At 36.0% G+C, this 5,110-nt stretch overlaps 1 protein-coding gene across 1 annotated transcript in view; it reads right to left on the bottom strand.

Moving 5' to 3' along the window:
- lrrc4.2 (leucine rich repeat containing 4.2) overlaps positions 1–3,927 on the bottom strand; it is a 71,933-nt gene extending 68,006 nt beyond the window's left edge. Inside the window, exon 1 of the mRNA XM_014012354.1 lies at positions 3,799–3,927. The gene's annotated coding sequence lies outside the window, so the exon portion shown is untranslated. The remainder of the gene's footprint in view (positions 1–3,798) is intronic.
- Positions 3,928–5,110: the final 1,183 nt, after the last annotated feature.

Genomic DNA, 5,110 nt, shown 5'->3' with positions numbered 1-5,110 from the left:
TACATACATATATACATACATACATACATATATACATACATACATATATATACAAATACATTTACACACACAGTATATCTAAATAGTACCAAATTGGTTTTCACTTTATCGCTTGGTGGAAAAATCTATATCTATTGTTTTTTTCTCAGATAGTGTTGAAGTAAAAAATGTTTGCAAATAAATACAAATATAAAAGCAGAAAAAAGCTAATTACACTCCTTTCCAAATACACAAGTAAAAATGCTTCTACTTTTGTGCAAACATCATTTTTCCACACTTTTGGAAGAGCACTGCTTACACCAAATAAAAAACAAGAGACTCTTTGTATTGTACAGTAATTATGATATCCTGATCTCACAATAATGAAAACAGTTGAGAGTAATCTCTGACCTACAGGAAAGGTGGACAATGACTATCCTATTTGATATGCTTTCATTTCCTCTAAATTATGAGACACTGGGATTTACTGAGTTTACCTAATGTGGATCCATCAATATTAGTATGGCTACATTGCACAGTTACCTTAAGTCTTTGGGGTTGTTAAGGCAAAGGGCCTACTCTGACCTGCTGGAAGTCATTCTCTTCCTGCAGGAGCAATTAACCCAGTACAGTATGCTTCATGGGACAGCAATGGCTCTCTTTAACTTTTCTCATTTTTACGWGATCAGATTCTCATAATTATGAGATCTTTTGTCAAAATAACGAGAACCGGATCTTGTAATTACAAGATACAGAGACTTTTTCTACTTTGTTTTTCCTTTGGTGAGTGCAATGCTTTTCAGCACATACAAACACTAAATAAATAAAAACTGTTTTTTAATGTCACATAAATGCAGATCGAAATATTTTTAAATGAAAGAAGAAAGAAAATGTGTTAGAGGGGGTCTGTCCCCAGAGCTGACTTATCAGTTAAATATGTAACTCACTGCTTGTCTGGAGGTTACAAAGTACCGAAGTCATATCAAAAACTGTCACCAGCTGCTGCAGATAACATCCCACTGAAATTTACGGAGACTGACTGAGTGTGCTGACTGAAAGCTGATTTACAAACATCCTCCTGACAAACATGCGCATCAGTATAAATACCTATTTTCTTCCCAGCAGTTGAGGTGTAAATGCATTTCAGGCTCACTGTGTGACGTGAGGCAGAAGCAGAATCGTACCTGCTGACACAGGTGTCTCAAAACAGAAATATAATTTAGTGGAGGCACTTTAAAAAGAACATAAAAAAACTTTTACAATGGCTGCTGTTACATAATGCTGGTCCTCAGCTGAAACAATGCACATCAGACATGGGTTAGAAGTGAGAAGACAAAAAAAGAAATATTAATAGAATAGAGGAGATGAGCAAAATTCAAGCTGATCAGAGGAAAAAGATATTATGCATCATTATTGATCAACTGTTAAGTTTCACATGTGCTTGAGAGAAAACTAAATGTCATGTTTTGGATTAAAAGTGCCTGTTTTAAAAGTGTGTCCCATTGCACTATTCCCATTTATTTCACCAGCATTCACATAATGGTACAACCTCAAAAACATAAATGCAACTCCCCAATCCATAAACACAAACACATTATGGATTTCCCCCCTTTGCTTCAAGGTAAAGTGATGGAATTTGTTAGAGAGAGTCATATTGTGTTTAAGTGCACCTGCGGGAAGTTTCCAGTTCTCCGAGCTGGATAAATGGTGTGCTGTTTGAGCAATCTGCTGTTCGTGAAAGAATGAAAAACACAGAGGAAGATAATAGGAGATAGAAAGAGAATGGGTAGGTGGACAACGAATAGGGTAATGTGCTGCAGATGATTTTGTAAAGTAACTAGCTTCTATTATTCTCCTTTGCTGCACTTTTATGCCGCAGAAAGAAAATTTGGTGAAACATGTCACACATTGATGTTTTCATAAAGCAAGTGTCCACTCTCCGATTTGAAGTCACGAATGAATTTAATACAACGCTGAAGTAATAAAAACATTGGTTTTGTGTGAATATTTAATGTTTTAAAACAATTGATTTTATAAATGTGTATCCCATTTTTTTACCCATTCCAACCTGCATCGAAAGTGCAACATGCAACCTTTAAAACCCATCAGGTGTTGTAGAAGAGAAGCAAAGCCAAGTTCCAAAACCAAGTGAGTCAAAACCAATACTTAAATTTAACTTGCAGCAAACAAAAATAGGTCATAAATCTCTATATCGAGGGATGTGCTTAGAGGGGAAGAAGCTGGACACGCTGGTAAAAATACACCACTGAGTCTTCACAAGCAGTATCAAGTTGTTTTTAGTGTCCGCAAAAGGTGTAAAACATATCTTTTTCTGAAAATAAATGTTGAATATATTTAAATTAAACTGAATCAGAAGCTGAACTGGTCTTCAGCAAGTATGAAAATCCCTTCCGGTGGGGAGTGGATGTGTTCCTGTGTTTGCTTTCTTAGACAGCCAAATCCCCTTCTCTCAGTAGGATCTTCTCTTTGTAAGTTTAAAGGCATTTGACTTCACGCAGCACTACACAGCGATGACTTGATGTGATGCATGAAAGGCCCAAAAGCAATGCATGCTGGTCAGAAATCCTAACTGACTTTCACTAGTCATGAAGAAAGTGATGACGATATTTTAAAGCAAGCCACAATGAGGCAGCTGTAAGAAGAGGGAGAAGTCTGACTCTGCAGTTGTCTTCCTCCTGCTGTACCAGCTGTGAACTACCACTGTGACGGTGAAGCTCTTCTAGATTGGCTTAAGAATTCACTGACAAGCATTTCATATGATAAATACTTATTTTCAGATCATTAGATTCTTTGTGGTTCCCCCCCACCCCCCACAATGTGAGTGCAATTTATCCAACTTTGTTTTCTGGCAGCTCATTTTCTTTTCACATGGGCAACCAACATCCACATACAGCAAGAAACCTGAAAGAACAGCTTGGATTCAAACCACTGCTATTGGGAAAGATGTAATGCTATTTAGAATGTGGTTCTTGTTGAGCACGAAGTAAACCCGAGTCAATGTCACAGTAAAACACCTGACTTCAAAGGCGTTCCTAGAGGTTCAAACCAAGTTCAAGACGTCTGGTTTGATGCAATTTTAATTACGAGAAATTGACCTGTTAACCTTTGCAGGTTTTCAGGCCTAAAAATCCTTAAAAAGCATACCCAAATTAAATGAAAAACTGCTCTTTCACACTTTGAAGTAAATTCACAAGCCTAGTTTCTATGTAAAGCTATCAGTCTTAATATACTAATATTTAGTCATTGAAAATAAAATACAATAAGATTTTTTTCTCACTTAAAATTTTGTAAGATTTGTTCCAGAAAATGATGGGATGGAGATATTAAGGACAAAAAGTACTATATTGGGCAGCCAAAAAGAGACATGTTTGAGACATAATATAATATAATCCAGCATGTCCATCATAGTTGGACAAGTCTCCAACCAATGCCCAAACTGGACAAATATTTCAAAATACTGTAATTTCGAAATGCTTCAACACGACTTCACTGAGGGCTCAAATGAAAGATAAAAACCCCATAAATCAAATTGTACTATCCATATTTACTCACACCATGATTAAAATACTTAAGAATATTAATAATCAGCCATATGAATCACAGCTGGGACACATGCAGCAAATCCCCCAATTCTCACTTCTTTCAGAGCAACATAATCCACACAGCTTATAAAACCACCAGCTCCACAAAAATAAATGTTTTTCATTTTCTTTTGATGCATAATTTGTCCTCTTTTTCTGATCAAAAGCAAAAAAATACAAAATACAAAAATATAAAATGTAGCTGTAGGTATAATACCTTCTTTTATGGCATTTCCTCTTCTTTGTCTTGAAACCTTCAAAATATTTCATAACAAATATAGTTCGTCTTTTACGGCAAGTTTAGTCAGCTAACTGTCTGAAGAGCGCCATAAAAACATGTTTTCTATGTCTGCTTGAGGGGAAAATGGCTGCCACGACAGAATTTTTTCAAGTTTAATTTTCTACCTTTACACAAGGTCCTCACTCGACAAAGCTGCATATCAAATAAAAGGTGATGTGATTGGCTACATAGTTGTGGTGTCAGAATGAAGCTCACAGCTGACTGGCCAATTCTACAGTCCATCAGTTCATCGAGACACGAGGGACTTGTCAAACATTTTGACCTCTGGAGAGTCAATAGATGAAACCAGTTGGTCAAAAAAGATGTCAATCAAAAGAAGGCAACCAATCAAATTTTTTGAACAGCCGACTATGCAAATTCAAAGTCTCTGGCTGCTGGGTCATGCTATAAAGAGACAAGACGTAACCACAACCTGGATGGGTTAACAATGTTGGGGTTTTAAACTAAAGATGCTGAATTTTTTTGTCACTACCAATAGCTAACTTATTTAAGGGCTCTTCCAGAGTTTTTGACACGACTTGCTCAGTAAAAGCCCAGTATGTAACATAATGGAATTTAAGCAGTTCATAAACAATCAAACTGCAAAGTCCAATTTCATAAGATCTTATACTATCACTTTCTTTGGCTACTTTTGAACCATGTGCACCTCTACCTAGATGTGGGATGCGGTCATTTCAGGGGAAAAATTATGGATATGCGTTATGGGAGATGCAGTTTATGGTCAATGCTGGCTTTAAAGCAGCATGTTTATTTTTAAAACAGTTTTTTTTACATATTTGAAGCCCTTGCAAGCCACATGAAATGCTGTAGCAGACCACGTTTGGCCCACTGGCCCTGAGTTTGATACATATAATCTACTATATGGAATAAAAGTTTCTAAAAGAACATGACTTGTTTGGAATCTGAGTCTATTTGGGAAATGTTTTATTTTATTTTATTTTATTTTATTTTATTTTATTTTATTTTATTTTATTTTATTTATTATTGGATTTGCACTGGAAAGCATCATCAGTTTCACAGAAAAATGTCACCATTTTAGACTGTGGTAGCAAACATTATTCCAACAATGACACAAAAATAGCCAAGAAAACTTACTGCGCGTGCTGCGTTTACAGTGTATTCCAAAAGAAAAATGTAACTAGGAGCTTGTTACACCTCAGAATAATTGTTTTACTATTGGGTGGAAAAATGGGTGCTGTCTTCCAAATGAGACCAAGATCAAGCAGAA

The sequence above is a fragment of the Austrofundulus limnaeus genome, unplaced genomic scaffold (assembly GCF_001266775.1).
Source record: "Austrofundulus limnaeus strain Quisiro unplaced genomic scaffold, Austrofundulus_limnaeus-1.0 Scaffold90, whole genome shotgun sequence".
Lineage (NCBI taxonomy): Eukaryota > Metazoa > Chordata > Actinopteri > Cyprinodontiformes > Rivulidae > Austrofundulus > Austrofundulus limnaeus.
This window is presented reverse-complemented; position numbering and strand designations above follow the sequence as displayed.